Raw genomic sequence first — 16,771 nt, 5'->3', positions numbered from 1 at the left:
AGAAGTGTCCAGGGTTCAAGCCCAGCCTGGGCAACATAATGAGCTTCAGGTGAACCTGAGCTACAGCGTGAAATTCTGTCTCAAAATGCCATGCTGATCTTGTATCAAACAACTATAGTCCCAGCATATGGGAGGTGGAGGCAGGAAGATCAGAAGTTCAAAGCCAGGTTGGACTATATGACAGTCTGCATCTATGCAATTCAAAGCCAGCCTGGGCCACAGGGTGAGTTCCAAAATCCCTGGGCTACGGACTGGGACTCTGTCTCCACCAGGCTGGACTTCATGGCACATGCCTGTAGCAGCACTGTTTTTAGAGGCAAGGATGAGGAGTTCAGTGTCTTCCTCCACTGCCCAGTAAGTTACTGGCCAGCCTAGGCTACATGAGACCACACCACACACACACACACACACACACACACACACACACACACGACCCTAAACAAAACAAATAAGGAAATCTCCAACACAATGTATGTTTTTTTGAAAATAATTGTCCCTTTGTGCCATCCTGGGGCTACTGAGAGGACAAAATGTCCCTAAATGGTTGATATGCACATATCTGTCCCCAGCTTCTTCTAGAGCTGATGATTGTTTAGGGGTGATTTATCCACTGTTTAGCAGAGAAGCCATGATGGTCACACAGTCCCATGCCTCTCCGGGCCAGGACCCAGACACTCTCCCTCTCTCAGAGCACAAAGCAATCCACAGAATCAACCAAATAGGTCCCCCCCCTTCCCCTGTGCATCCCTCATTCTCAAATTCCTCTTTGAATGGTTGTCCTATGGGCCAGTTGTCATTTTACAAACTAACCTCCAGATGGTGCCAAAGGGTCAAGTGTGGAATACAGATCCGGGGGTCCACACTGGGCCTGGCTTCAGGCCTTTGGGATGGCAGGTGGGGATAGCAGTGGATAGTCACTCTGGATCTGGTCCAGCAGACATGGCTGGTTCCCCTGTCCCAATATCTGTCCATATAGGAAATGAGGATAAATACACAGGCTGTGGCTCAGGTACTGATGGACCCTGAGCTGGGGAATAAAGACCTGGGTCAGAAGTTAACCCTGCCACACTCTCTAGAGTCACCGTTGGCCCCAGTGACACAGGGAGCTCAGTTATCACCAGGAAACCTTCCCTGACTTTCTGAGCTCATACTGGACTGTTCCGGGTCTGTCCTCTGGGTCAGGTACCAGTTCCTACGGCCAGAGCCCACTTTTCACTTTGGTATCCGCTGAGGCTCCCAGCACAGGATGTATCCCTAAGTGTGTGGAACAGACTGATGGGACCCAATGAACCAGCAAGATGGGCCAGGAGACGGTGGCCTGACTCAGAGAGGAATATTTGCTGGGCAGACAGTGGGCTCCCAAAAGTGGCTGGATGGACCTCCTAGCTATGGTGCGTCACCCCAGGTCAGCCCATGAAAAGTGCAGTGAGACCGGGCTGGGAATTCTCTCGTCTGTGGGAGCTTGCAGTAGTTATCACCACTAGCATAGAGCTGGGATGAGAACAGACTCCTGGGATCACATTCAGTGGGATCAGAGCGACTTTCAACCCAGCCTCTGGCCTAGCCCGTGAAGGCCACACAGGAGGGCCAGGGTCTGAAGGCTTGCAAGTCTCTGCTGCACAACCTGCCTGCAGCCCTCCTTGTCAGGAAGTTCTCCTCAATTTCCTCCAATGGAGTAGGCATGTTGGGTCCCCTCAGCCAAGCTGAATCTGAAGGACCATCGGGAGATCTGTGAGGCTGACGGCTAGTTCTCCTTTACTGACTCAACCTGTGCTTGGAATTTGGTGGTGGTGGTGGTGGTGGTGGTGGCATCATGAGGTGGCGATGTGTATGCATATACACACACCTGTGTGTTCGAGTGCAGGTGTGTGTGCAGAGCACACAGGTGGGGGAGTCAGAAGACAACCTGGGGAGTTGGTCCTTAGGCAGTTTTTAAAGACAGGGTCTTTTGTGGGCCTGCAGCCTAGCCACATGGGTCAAGCTCACTGGCCCACACGCTTTCAGGGATCAGCCTGTCTCTTCCGTCTCAACATAGCTGAGATCACAGGCACACACTGCCATGCCTGGCTACTGATTGTATTCCAAGGACTCAAACTCAGGTCCTTGTACTGTGGGGCCAACACTTCAGTGAGTAGGCCACTCCCCATCCTCTTCATTTACATTTTGGATAGAAATAATGTTTCTCTTACTCTATTAAATAGGGTAACTCTGTAAGCTGTGTTGATACTTTCAAGATCGCCAACTCAGAGTTTTCTTCTTTCATTGAGTTGTTCTTCTTTTAAAGAAGGTTCTGGTCTCTCGTTGCAGTTCCTCTCCTTGCTGCTCCCGTTAGCAAATATGCACCACTGAACAGCTGCTGCCTTTGCTTTCCAGGGCTTGGGACTGAGACTCTCCTTCTGTAGAAGCTGTATGTAAAGTAAGAGCAGTGGGTGGGGTCTGAGGACTGCGGGAGCCGCCTTCGCACCCTAGCTCTCTGTTGTGAGACAGGGACCCCAAGCCTGAGACATCAGCTTATAGAGTGCTATGGCCATCCCTTCCTCACCAGCACGCGGGCCTGTCACAGGCCCTCCTTCACAGGACACCACCCACCATGGTTCCTTACCTAGCTCAGTCGCCTGCCTTTCAGCGCACAGTCCTAAGCACACACTTCAGTGCTTCTCTACAGAGCGTTAATTTCAAGCCCAGAATCCTGAGCTTTGCACAACACCCCAAGGGATCACCTTTCACGACCTTCTGACCCCACTTTTGACAACTGTGTCCTTATGCCCTTCCTGTCACCCTATCCTACACCTACCATGGGGTACCAAGTTCCTTGAGCCTCAGTTCTTCTCTCTGCTCTTTCTCACTCCTTTGTTTTTCACACCACAGAGGTCCTTCTGAGCTGGGCCCAGGGCTCACTCTCTCTCTCTGACCCCATCCTGGTAGTGGTTACCGTGAGGAATTTCTGGGTCCAGCTGCAAGACAGTTTCCTGGATTCAGCACCTTGGATAGGTCACAGTCCCCGTTAACTGGTAGGTAAAAAAAAAAAAAAAAAAAAAATGAGACTCATCGTCACCCCGTCCTGGATCAAGCTTCCAGTGCCGCCCTCGAGTCTGCTAAGAACTGAGTATAAGCTGTTAGTCAACGTTTTCTTTCCAGTCTCTGAGATTAACCAGAGCTCTACCAAAACACCCTTCCTTCGGTGGTGTCTTGTGGGAGAAGACACACAGGGCTCCCTCTGTCTAGCCCCAGGGTGTGAAAAGGTTTTAAGTTCAATGCTAGCTGGAACAGCTCTTCCATGGAGTGAGAGTTCCTGACCTGACAGTTTTCCTTGTTGAACCAGAGGCTGAGTCCGGGGAGCCTTGTATTTGCTGAGGTGTTGGTCCCTGAAACGGACAGGGACGGGAGGTGGGCGCTGTCCGTGGTTCTGAAGCGCGCTCTCAGTGACTAATCCCTCTGCCTGAGCTGGCCGCTGGGAAGTGAAAAGCTTTGCTTGGGGCAGCCAGGAATGAATTTTCATCTCCAGCCTCAGCAAGCACATTTTGTTCTGACACTTCCCTGGCCCTCTGCCAGTGATGTGACGTTGGATGTACAGCTCTTTCCCCTGCCTGTCCAATCCCTTGGACAACTGTCCTACTACCCCCTACCCCTCCACCTCGGCAGACGCCCCCCTACTCAAATGCTTCCTCCAGAGCAGTGGAGGTCACGAATCCTACTCCCTGCCAGTCCTCTCCACACTCTCTGCAAGCAGCACTGGAGACCTCATGGTGCCATTTCAGGCAAAGCAGAATGCTGAGCATGGGTGGGAAGGAGAGGAACTGTGGCCTTCTGCATTCATAGCAGGTGACTGGCTCAAGCTCTGGCCTGAATTCAAGTCCCACATCCCCTGTGTGACCTTGTGTGACTTTTTCCTTCATCTGAACCTCAGTCTTCTCATCTGGTAAATGGAATTAATTGTAAAGTCCTCATGGCATCGGGGCAGGAGAGTCTGCCTGGCTCATAACAAAAACTCACTTAAAAACCACTGATTTTCCTTTGCCAGGAAAGGTGAAGAAGTCTAGGCACTGAGGAAACTGAGATCAGACAAGAGAAAGGACTTGTTTCCTACCACACAACCAGTGCATGGATTGAGGGAGGGGCTTAGAGTCAAGGAATTACAGCTGGTTCAAGATATCTGATGTGGTTGGAGCACAGGGCTGCCCACAGCACGAAGAACACACTCTTTTTCATTTACTTGAAATACATCCAGGGCCCTTGAATTCGGATCTCAGCCCCGTTGCTCAGACCTCTGGGCTCAGGAGTGGTGTGAGCTGTGACCTCAGGACTCTACATCTGGATTCTAGAACTGGGACATGAGGACATGAAGGGAGCTGGGGTTGAGACTTCTTCAATGTTAGCACCAACTCAATCAGCTCCTGTGCCCACCCAGTCCTTCCAGTCCACCCGTGTCTACTCGCCAACGCTTTATCCATGAACTAAGTGTGCACCAGGTTCTTTAGGCTAGGTGGGAAGTCATTGTACCCCGTCTTATTTGGTAGAGTACTCACCTAGCACCTGTAAATCTCCAGGTTCCATCTCCAGCAAGGCCTAATCTGAGCATAGTGGCACATGTCTATAATCCCAGAACTTGGTTGGTGGAGGCAAGATGATCTGAAGTTCAGTGTTATCCCTTGCCTAACAAGTGAGGTTGAGGCCAGTCTGGGTTACAAGACACTGCCACAAAGCAAAACAACTCTCAGCTTTATGGTGGGGAGGAGCAGAAGAGTCAAGTCTCAAGGAGAGTTGGCGTGGGTCTTCCTAAGGAGCCGACCATGAGCAGAGGCCCAGGTACAGTTAGGGAAGAGCGTTCTAGCCTGGGAGAAGTAGGTATAGAAGTCCTGTGCTGGTCAGAAGTCTGATGCCCTGGGAAGGAGGCCAGAGAGTATAGAGGGAGGTACATGGGTGGCAGAGGGGAGCAGGCCCCCTCTGGCAGAGCCTTCTGGGCCCTTATGAAGTACATTTACTTAAAGGCTGTCCATTATCTTGTTCATCTGTGAGGTCATCTGAGAGCCCACCAACCTTAAAACATCAGAAGAGGCTGGGGCTCTCAGAGGTGCCTGGAAGTGAGAAATGTCCACTGTTCAGAGGACCAACTAGAGTCAAGAGACAGAAAATGACAAGTACAAAATTATGCTGCACACTCAAAATTCTGCCATTTAAGATCATGAAAATATCCAAATGATGGAAAGCACGAAAGATCATGTCACAAGCAAGCTATTTTTTTCTCTCCAGTAAATGGAAATTGATAGGGTCCTGGGGAGTGTGGCAGTATCACAATTATTAGGGATCCTAGTTCTTCCCAGTTTGCTTATCACCAACCTCATTGCCCAAGGTGGCTGCCCAGCTGCAGCCATCAAGCCTGTCCTTTGGGAAGAGACATTCCTCCACAGTTGTAGTTATATTACTTTGGCTGAATTTGGCCACGTGGTTGTACTTAACTGCAGTGAAGACCGGGAAGTGTAGTTTTGCATCTGAGAAGCCAATATCAGGAGTGACATTTATCAGGAAGGACAGAAGAGGCAATGAGGGACAGGTGACCATGCCCATCATGGTTATAAAGTCTGGGCTAAAACCCGTGTGTCTTTTCACTGTCCAGTTCCTGTCTGCCCTCAGTGTGACCAGCAAATGGCAGGAAGTAGAAAGACTCAGTGTGGGGTGTCCCTGGGGAGAGAAACTGGAAGTGTTGAGGACTGACTGGAGGAAGCAGAGGAAGAAGGTGGACATGGAGGGTGGCATCTGGCCCTGAGCCCTGGGTCTGGACCACAGGACTTCTATCTCCTTCTGGGGCAGGGACTAGTGACCTAGCTCTGGATGGCTCCCCATCATTCCCAGTGAAAGGAGCCGCAAGCTGATGTGATTCCTCTGTGGCAGAGGGTGAGAGCAGAGGATGCCAGCTCCCGGAGAGGCCTGTCCAGCCTCTTGCCCAAGGCTCCCTCCAGCTCTGCACTGTCAGCTCCACAAGGACAGTGCTTCTGGTAGGTCTGACTTTGCTCTTCTTCTAGATGGCCCGAGCAGGCCTCTTCTCAAGCTCCCTCTCACCCTCTTTTCCTCCCCCTCACCCAGTCTTTCAAATAAATCCTTCAAATGTCTGTCTTTTCTGCCCTCTCCTCCTTCCTCCTGGTCCTCTTTCCTTCCTGAATATTCTTTCATTTGCCATTCTCCATCCTTTCCTGAGCAGTTCATCCTTCCCCTGGCCCCCAGCCTCCCATTCCTGTCCCATGACAGCTCAGACCGTACTCTCTGGGAGGCCTACTGGGCCAGAGGACAACAGAAAACAGCCAGGGCAGGTCACATGAGTCTTTGGCCTCTCCAACTTCATGTTCATGTCCAACATTAGCGATCAGGTGAGGTCATGGCAAACCTTTAGGGTGGTCGGCATCTACCTCCTGTGACCTGCACCTGCTAACCTGTGGCTCCAGCACTCCCCAGGTGGGGATAAGGGTGAGGCTCCATCTGCACACAGCCATCTGCCTTTATGTGGCCTGGGTCTTCTCACCAGTCCAGAGTCTCCCACTGTTTATTGTTACTTTACAGTTAGAGAAGCTGAGGCCTGGAGAGGCAGAATTGCCTGAAACTGGCTGGGATCAAGATGGTCAGAAGGACCAGCCTGTGGCTGTCCTCCTGGCTGTCCTTGACCTGCTCTGTCTCTGAGCTTCTGGATCCTTGGGTCTCTGGGTACCCGGCCTGCTGAACGGCCCAGGCTGGGACTACCTGCAGGGCCTAGCAGGCAGGCCTCAGCACGCTCTCCTGCAGCCCAGCTCTGCAGCTTCTCAGCTCATGGGCTGCTAGCCTCCACTCTTTAAATAGCCTCCTGTTGCTCCCCAACCGCAGCCCTGCACCCACAGACACTCGCCCACAGCAGAGCACCCAGAGCACACGTGACCTCCCACAAGGCTGCGGGGGTGTGGAGACATGGACATGTGTTGATGTCGGGCAGATGGAGACGGCAGAGATGTGGTCGGGACACAGCTCGGGGATGGGGCGGTGGTGGTGATTCCCAACATACTGCCCCACAGTGTAGACACAGCTGACACAGATAGCACAGGCAAGCTGTAAAAAACACCACTAACACTGAGCAAAAAAACGAGACCAGCTGACAAACAGCCTCCAGCTGAGACACAGACACCGCTGCCGCTCTGACGTCTCCTACCCCTGACTGAATGTCCCATCTCCACTCCCGATCCCAGCAGACGCTGCTCCTCACTGCCACAGCTCTGGCTTCTTTGCCCTCCTGCCAGCTAGACTGACATGGAGCGCCGACTCTGAACAGCGTGCAGAGGGCCAGCTTCTTGGGTCCCCCAAGCCTGGAAAATCCTACGCTGTCCTCTGTGTTCACATGACTCTACTGGTAACTCCAGCGCCTCCCGTGGCGGCCATACGTTGGTGCAGCCAGGCTTTGTGCCCACAGAAGTGGCATTCCAGGGTCTTTGAGCAGCTGGCTGTTCCCATTATTGGATACTCATTCGGGGTCTGACTGGGGTTTGGAAGGTGCTTGTAATGTTTCTCACGAGGGGAGGGGTACAAGCTTTCATTTATTATTTCTGGAATAAACATGTTCTTTAAAATGTACCTACATGGGCACATTTTTCTGTATGTTCCTTTTTCTAATAAAAAGTAAAAATAATAAAGTGAAGCCCAAGAAGGAAAATAGAAGCCACATTCCTGCTGACGAGTCATGGAAGCACTCTGGCCTTCTTCCTGGCACAGCTTGGCAGACAGCCAAGGAACAGCCCGAGGCCAGATGGCCTGGGTGGGACTTGGGGACTGGGGAAAAGACTTTGGAGAGTCTGTGGTTTGGATAGACACTTTGTCACCTCTCCCTTGGGGTGTCTCTGACCCTAGCTCTGTGCTCCCATCCCTGGGAACAAAGGCAGTGGCTTGGAGTGTTTGTTTAGAGACACAATCTCCTTAAATGGTTGGCCTTAAATGGTTTGCCTTGAGCTCCCCTCAGGCTCCCAGCACCTAGAGACAACAGCTGCAAGAGGGCAGGCTGGCCAGGATCCCCAAAAGCCTGGGGTCCCCTCACACAAAGTGTGTGGTAAAGAAGCATTCCCAGACAGGGCTGGACACCTGTGGGATTGGTTTGTTGTTTTGTTTGAGGTGTGGTCCCACTGTACAGCCCTGGCTGGTTTGGAACTTGCCATGTAGACCAGGCTGGCCTTGGGCTGCAGATGTCTTCCTGCTTCTCCCTCCCAAGCAGAAAGAGAGAGAGGCATGGGATGAAGGGCATGGACCACCATGCCTTGCGGGAACAGCCGTACTCTCCTGGAGAAAACCCCACCTCCTAAGCCAGGCTTTTCCTAACCTTGGCATAAGGGATGCCCCCAAAATTGTGCATGCCAGCTTGTTGTTCAGGTCACCCCTAGAGCAGCAGCATGGAGCACACTCTGGGACATATCATCACCCTTCCATGGGAAGATCCCTTCTCTTTGCTTCCTTGTATAGCCACATCAGAAAAATGCAACCCTGTCTCCTGAGGTAGTAGTTTGCCACTATCATTTTTATATCATGTGAGCTGTCCATCCTTCATCAGTTCACAGCAACACAGTGAGCACTTGAGAACTTTTCTAGAAAATGGATTATTTATCCAGGAGACCGCATTTCGAAACTCTGCTTTCTTTTCCTCAATGAAGTTTGGGAACTGTTTGACAGTCATGAGCTTTGATTTCTGGCCCTGTAACCTTTGGGCTTTAAATAAAACTGAAGTGACTTTTAGACGATGTGGAAATAGAAGCAGCTCAGCCCGGCCACCATGAACATAAAGGGCAGGGTAAGAGGTTACCATGTTGGCTGCCTTCTTAGTTTTGCTATCACCAAGAACAGACATCTCTTCCCCCCATCCCCGCATCATGCCGCTTAATGTCTGTGGTGACATATGGATTTAGCATGACATTGTTTACAAGATGTCAGGAGAAAAACACATTTCTGTATTCCCAGAAGAAATTTACACAGCTGTTACTCAATTAAAAGGTCCCTGGAGATTACAACCAGCCCTCTCCCTGCCCAAGGCTGTCAAGGGACCTTGGCCTTGAGGCCAAGCTTGGACCTTGGAAGAGGCAGGATCCCAAGTCCAGTGTCAGGCTCCTGCCTCCTCTCTAGCCTGTCTGCTGCCTGGATTCATGCTGGGAGCTCCAGGCCTATCACAGGCTCCTGTTTCCCACTTGAAATCTGTCATTTGCCTTCCCTCCTGACCCTAAACTAGGCTCATTCTGGTTCTCTACTGACTTGCATTGTGATGCGGCTTTCCCCAAAAAGCCATCCCTTGTGCTCCTGAAGGAAGAGCCAAGTTCCTTCTTGCTTAGGCACATCTCAGCACTTTTGCCTGTCAGCATACTTGGCCCGTGGTTGGATCAACATACTCAGCTGGTTGGAAGCTGAGAACCTGCTTCTGTCAGTCTTCTCGAGGCGCTGACTGGCTGAGGGTGTGTGTTTGATTCATGGTCCCTGTGGTCAACATAGGTCAGATGGGTGCTAAATACTCAGATTGTGCCAGGGAAGCAAAAGAACGCTCAGGCAGAATATTTCTGATCTGACAGGTCTGGTGGCAGCATTCACGGTCGGTCATTCATAGTCTGTCACTGCCATTTCTAGCACGTGTTCCTCTTAGTAATTATCTTGGTCAATCACTTCGTCTAGACACTTACACAGTTATCTGTACTCCTCTGTCTGCCCAGCCATCATCCTATCCATCCACTCCTCAATTCTTCCATCCATCCATTCATTGATTTGTCCATTAGCCCACCTGTCTATCCATCCAACCATCCACCCAGCCAGCCATCTTTTCAGTCATCTTCCTGTTTACTCATGCATCCACCTGTTCACCAATTTACCCACCCATCCATTTGTCCAGCTAGCCAGCCATCTATCTATCCATCTAGTTCCCTACTTATCTGTCCATCTACCATTCTATCCATATATCCACTCACCCATTTATCCAGCCATCCAGTCACCTACCCAACTATTCACCCATCCATTTATCTTTCCAGCCTCCTTCCCACACATTTATATATCTACACATCCATCCATCCATCCATCCATCCATCCATCCATCTATCCATACATCCCTCCATCCATCCACCTGGTTACCACATCCACCCATCTATGCACTAACCTACCTATTTCTCAGTTTATATGCCCACCCATTTACCCACAATCCACACACACACACACACACACACACACACACCTAGCTACCCCATCCACCCATACATCCATCTATCAATCCATCCATTCATCTATCTATCAACCCACCTATTTCTCCATTCATTTATCTACCACTTACCCACTAGCCACACATTCATCTGCCCACTCATCCATTCACCCGCCCACCCCATCCACCTGCCAACTCCATCTATCAGTCTACTTACCTATCCTTCCTCCCACACACCTATCCATCAACCCACTCACCCACACATCTCCCATCCACTCATCTTCCATCCATCATACATGCATGTGTCCATCCATCTATCTGTCCATCTAATTCTGCAGAGCGGAGGAAACTTGAACACGCAGTTAGTCACAGTTTTAGGAAGAAAGAAGGCAGGCAAGATTTCTGGTGTGAATGTCAGATTTGATGTGAGGGGATAGATCAATCTCCAAGTCAGAGCCATGTGTGGGCACTGAGGCAGGAGTGGAGCCGAGGGTGGGGATGAGTCATTGACAGGAGCTGAGGCATTTGAGCCTCCCCTTCAAGCTGCAGCCCACGGTGTCTCCTCTCACATCCCCTCCCCCAACACTGTTCCTTTACGGAGTCTTCTCATGGGGCTGTCCCAGCCTCAGCCCTGGCCTGAGAACATCTTTTGTACAGACAGTACTTGCTTAGAGAGGAGCTCTGGGACTGGGACAGAGGACAATCCAGAAGATAAACAGGAACTGCAGTAGAGAGGCTCTGACAATGTGCTGTGGTTCCCTGAGGAAGAAGAAGGAAGGCTGCGTGGAGGAAATCTTTGAACTTTGGAATATTTGAGCTTGATGGCTGAGAGGGATTTGGACATGTAGCATAAGGGAAGAACATTCTAGAAGGAAATTCTAGAAATTCATCAAGGGAGGAAAAAAAAACACAGGCTAGTGCATATCCAGGTGAATCCAGCTGCAGGGCAGAAATGGACAGGAGGAGATCCAGAGTGTATATAAGGCCAGGCTGTGGGGACAGTATTTAGTCATTCAGAAGAGATTCAGTTCCAGGCTGAAATGGGGTGCTGGGGGAAAGATGGGTGTCTGTTACCAGAGGGTGGCAAGGCTGCCATCACTCCTGTGCAAAAGTTCCTACAGGAGTGTGAGCTGAGGAGGGGTCTGGTTACCTAGCTTGGGGTCCCTGCATCAGACAGTCTCCATATACAGGGTCTTCTGTCTCCCCAGCTGCCTCTGCCTTGGGCCTGTGTCCTCTTCCCTGGAAGTCTGCAGCAGTCCTCAGCCTGCTCCCCTCCCACTGGGCAATGGGATAGCTAGAAAGAAGCAAACTGCATGGCCCTTTCTCTTCACAAAACCTTCCATGGCTCCCCACAGCTCAAGCATAGACTTCAAGTCACATGGGGCAGGCCTTCTGAGTCTTTCAAAGGTCCAGAGTTTTCTTCTGCTCTGCTCTAAGCAGGCTCACTCTATGGACTTTATCCTGAGAATGGGTGGTAGATCCTAGTGATACTTTCTGGGCTCCCCAGTGTCTTACTTGGAGTCTCTATTGCTCTGATAAAACACTGTGATCAGAAAAAAAGAGTTTGCCTTTGTCTTCCAGCTTGTGGTCCATCATCTGGGGAGTCACAGCAAGAACCTGAAGGTGGGAGCCACTGCAGAGGCCAGGGAGGGTTGCTGTTTATAACACCAGGGACCACCAACCAGCCAGGGTGGCACCGTCCATGTTGAGCTGGGCCCTCTCACGTCAATCATCAGCCAAGGAAATGCACCACAACCTTGCCGGCAGATCAGCCCAGTGGGGGCATTTTCTCAAATCAGGTTCCCGCCTCTAAAATGACTTGAGCTCGCGTCAGGTTGTCATAGAACTAGCCAGCAACACCCAAGCCCTAAGTGACTGAGGCTGTTGTTTCCTCTTCTGTAGATCACTCAGCAAGAGCAGGAGTGTGTGAGGGTTCACCATCGTGGTGTCTGCACAGCTCACAAGCATGGTGTCTGCACAGCTCACTATGCTGCTGCCTTTGTGTCCCCAGTTCACGCTGGGGGTAGATGGCCTTAGTGGAGTGTGGGGCCCTTACCCTACACTCCACAATAGGAGACTCCTGTGTACTTGGCAGCACCGCATCCCCCACCCCCAAGGAGTTCAGGACTTCCAGGATTCTGGCAGGGTTGCTCCGGGAGGCTGGATCCAGTGGGACAGATGGGAAGCAGGCACGCCCACCAGGTGGCTGACAGTCCAAACAAGAGGTATGCTCCAAACAGCCAACTGGTCAGGAAGCCTGCAGCTCCGACCCACCTCTGAGCTCTGGGACTATTGGCCTTGGCCTCTTCCTCTCCCTGGGGAGCCACCTGCAGCTACTTTGCTTTCTTTTTGTTCAATTGCTTGAGCATCTGATAGTTCTAACTGACCCATTTGCTGCAGCTACAAAGAGGAGCTCCTCCTCTCTGGCTGAGGTGCGTACCACCCTCAACACACACACACGCACACGCACACACACACACACACACACACCATTGTCCACAGGGGCTTGAGACCGTGATAAGAGCAGAGGGAGCAGACAGAGATCTGAGCAGAAGAAAGAGATGGGGCCTGGAAAAATGGGAAGAAAAGCCAAGGGAGCCTGAGAGGCACACAGACATCTCACTCCTCTTGGGAACATGAGGAAACCAGAGACAGGTACCCCATCGGGAGGGAGGTGGCCTCACAGCTGCGGAGTAGAGCAGCCAGGGTCATGGGGGGGTGGGGGCTGAAGTCCTGAAAGCCTGCTTCGCTGGACCTCCATCAAAGTGTGTGTGCGCGCGTACACATGTGCACAAGCATCTGAATATTTTTAGGCTGCCGGCGTGAGTTGTGGGCCAGGACTTCCGGTAGGCTTTGTCAGCAGTAAGACTTTGTTTGGCAAATGGTAGTTGAAGCGCTTGTACTGGCTTCACTGAGAGCCCCTCCTCCTGACTCTGAGTGCAGGCTAAGGGTTCAGGTGGGAGAGAGTGAGGCTTAGCACACCCGCTTGCTGTTTATCTGTGCAAGAGCCACTAACAGCCACCTGGAGCTCCTTTCTGGGCTCTGAAGGTGAACAGCGACCTGTGTGCTGTCTTTGACTGTGGGACCTGCCTGTGTGCTGTCTTTGACTGTGAGGGAAAGCCCAGCCCTGCCCACCCCAGTGCTCTCAGATAGTAGCTGACATCACTGAATGACAGGCTAGGCCAACGACCGAAGAAAGGCAGCCAGCTGGGAAGCAAGGCCCTGAGCAAGTGCTGTGATGTGCCAGCCCTGACGCCTCCCTGGCCTGCCCCGTTATCCACATCCCAGAGGTGTGATGAGGGACTTAGAAGAACGTTTAGACCCAGCTAGTCCAGGGCTCTCGGACTTACATGTTTCAGATGCCGTGCAGAGTAGCTGGGGACAGACAGCAGGAGGCTGTGGGGTCTGAGACAAACTGGGGTGTGCCTGGGAGGGGCAGGTTCCTCATAAGACACGGTGTGGTGAAACAGGGCGGCTGAGCAGGTCTGTCCCCAGGAAGCTATGAGCCTTATGGCCTCCTCTTCCATCCCCAGGGAAACGAAGGGAGGTGTAGGTGGGACAAGAAAGTGGCCCACCCTTCACAGGCCTGTAAACCCATATTCCTGGGCACGTCAGGGAAACTGAGGCTCAGAGCAGTGAGTGCTGAGACCAAGTTCACACAGTTGCTTCCGATGAGGAGGCTCCTTTTAGGAAGGTGATTCAGATGGGGGAAGCTTGGAGACTGGGATCCAGCCACTCCTTGCTTGACGACAGCTAATTGGCGGTAGAGGGAACAGTAGCCTCTAAGAGAGCTGAGGTGGGATCTGGGAAATACAGGCAAGACCAAGATTAGGCAGGGGAGGCATACCAGGCAGCTGCAGGGTGGGAGCCAGGCCAGCGTGGGAAGGTTCAGTCTCAAAGGGTCAGGCCCCTCAGCTGGACTGCAAAACAGAAACCCTAAGAAGCTAGACTTCAGAGTACAACTGCAGTGCCATGACAGCCTCTCTCATGCCCACAGATCTCCCACCTTCTCAGTTAGAAGGCAGCAGCCTGGCCTTATTTATTCAGGGAATGCCCCGGGATATGTTGCCGGCCGCAGAGCCTGGGAATGGCCAGCAGATATCACAGACGGTGACTTTCATTTCAGTTTCCCCCAACCACCTCCATTTCTTCTCATCTTGTCTCCTCCCTCAGCCAACCCTCATCAACACACATCATTGTAATCCACACATGGCCTTCCTTTGGGGAATGGTGGTGAGGCGGAGCTCATAGGGCTCACACTAGAACCTGCTCGGGACAAACCTGGTCAGGTGTTCAGTCTGACCACCCTCCTGTTCTTTTGAAGGACCCGTGTCTCCAGTTCACAGCCCAGTTCACCTCAGGAACACCCCTAGGACGCCCACTGTTCTGTTGACATTCGGCACTATCTGATACACCTTCACTCTTCTCTTTCCACTGATGTCTGAAAGTCCCCAGAAGCCAGCAGAACCAGCCCTTCCTTAGCTCTGTGTTCCTAGGCCCAGCGTCACTGGTGCTGTACACAGCTTTTGAGTCCTGTGAGTACTGGACTCTGCTGGTCACTTTCTATGTTTCTTACAGTAGATTAAGAGCCCCTGCCACCAGGTCTTCAGCCTCTTCATCTTGGTAAGTATAACCCAGCCCAGGAGACATACCCAGAGTGCTTAGGTAGGGACCTGGGAATGCGGCTCAGCATTTGCCTGGCATGCATGAAGCCCTAGGTTCTACATAAACCAGGCATGATGGTGCATGTCTATAAAACACCCAGGATGTGGAAGCTAAAGGATCAGAAGAGTTCAAGGTCATTTTTTAAATTACATATCAAGTTCGAGCCCAGCTTGGGCTCTGTGAGGCCTTGTTCTGAAAAAGAAAATGCCAAGTTTACAGGCATATACAAAAGCAAGCTCATCGCTGGTTGCAAAGAGCAGGAAAGGAGAAGAGACAGACCCTTCTGGACAAGAAGAAAGATAAGCAAGAGGCTTGGTGAGCGGGTTCTTGAGGTGGTGGGATGCCCGCATGACTGTGTGTTTGCAAGTGATGCTTGGAAGGTTGTGCATATGCAAACACAGAAGCCGTAAGCCCTGTGTCTGTGTGTGCAAGCGTGTCATGTGCTGTGCTGTAGGGAGAGGCACAGTGTCACTGGAGGCTGACGTGATCTGAGAGCGTGCAGTTGTCTGGGTGTTCCTGGTGCATGTGGGCGTTGTGTCTGTGTGTGTGAGTATGTGGAGGTGTAGTGTTGTGCCGTGCTAGGTTGGAAGATGGGAGTAGGAGGAGAAGAAAGAAAAGACACAACTTGGGATTGTCAAATGCCAAGTGCAAAGAACAGGAGCTCAAGATATTCCCGTGGGGAGACTCCACACCCGGCAGCTCCCAACTCTGCCTCCAGCTCCATTCACACACACACACACACACACACACACACACACACACTCACACACACACCGTCCATCCATGGTACCTGGTGACTGAGTTAGGCTCTCTGCTGGTCCATCCTGTGACAATCACCTCTAATCTCCTCAGAGCTCCATGCAAGGCTGTCCAGACATGGCTTAGCCTGCTGCTCAAATGCCCTTCTTCCTTGTCCCCCACCCCATAGCTCTGGCCGCTTTCTCCAGTAAGGCCCCTCTTAGAAGAGAGCCAGTCTAGGGAAGGAGGAACTTGGAAGAACACACTGCTTCTGGTGAGAGCCCTCTGGCAGTTTGGCCCAGCCCAGACCCTCCCTCCTTACCAGGTCCCAGTCACAAGGCTGAGCTGCTGAAGATGTAGGCTCCTCTGTGCTCCCTGTCAGCTTGTCAGCCTGGAAGTCCCTGGGGGTCCTGAGGGATATTTTTCACAATTTCAACCCAACCCCTTGAGGCTGGGCTGTCAAAGGCTCCAGGTCCAGGGTCTTGACTGATCTGTTGGTTCCTCAGCCCATGGTGGAGGGGCATGTCACCTGCTGAGCCTGGAACCGGAAGCATGTTGGCATAGAAGGCCCTGGGGAGAAGAGTCTGTGTCCCTGGTACTCATGAGATGTTAAGTTCTTGTTTATAAGGTGTTAGCATCGGCTCTGTTTCTTTGTTTTTATCCTTTTTCAATTAAGAGAAAAGCTCGGCAGAATAAATGAGAATGAGCCTGGAGCTTGAAGGTTTTCAGTTCCACTTAGTGCCTGGGCTCCTAGGGAACAACTGCCGAGCTGCAAGCTGGTGAGGGGGTCAGCAGTAGGGGCCAGGATCCAGGGCCCTGCCTGGGAGTTAGGAAGATAGAACCAACCTCAGAGTGCTGCTCTGCTCACCGGCTGTGTGATCTCGCAAAACTTACCTCACCTCCCTGTGCTTCTGCTTCCCAGGGCTTCTGTCAGGATGAAATGAGCAAATGCCTGGGAAACTCTGAGCCCACGGCGCGTGCCCAGCATGCACACTGCTGCTGTTTAAGTGAAAACCAGGCCGGCTGGAAGTCCCTGCCTTCTGTCTCCCTGCCTTGGCAGGGCCTCCAGCCTCATGGGCCGCTAGTCTCTCTGGAAACCGTGGGAGCAAATGATGTGGAGCCTTGGGAGCATGCCTTCCAAACAGACATGGCTTGCCTGCGGTGGAAAGGCGAGAGAGGAAGCTGCCAGGGAGAGCCTGC

The 16,771-nt window shown here is 51.9% G+C and overlaps 1 long non-coding RNA gene across 1 annotated transcript; it reads right to left on the bottom strand.

The window, feature by feature from the left end:
- Window positions 1-1,304: 1,304 nt before the first annotated feature.
- On the bottom strand, window positions 1,305-16,538 carry LOC132649024 (uncharacterized). Its single transcript, XR_009587423.1, has 3 exons — window positions 16,466-16,538; window positions 2,933-3,008; window positions 1,305-2,405 (listed from the first exon to the last, which is right to left on the bottom strand). It is a non-coding gene; the product is annotated as an uncharacterized LOC132649024 (long non-coding RNA).
- Window positions 16,539-16,771: the final 233 nt, after the last annotated feature.

Source organism: Meriones unguiculatus, chromosome 18 (genome assembly GCF_030254825.1).
Source record: "Meriones unguiculatus strain TT.TT164.6M chromosome 18, Bangor_MerUng_6.1, whole genome shotgun sequence".
Classification (NCBI taxonomy): Eukaryota; Metazoa; Chordata; class Mammalia; order Rodentia; family Muridae; genus Meriones; species Meriones unguiculatus.
The sequence above is the reverse complement of the archived record's forward strand: the minus strand, read 5'-3'. Positions and strand labels throughout refer to the sequence as shown.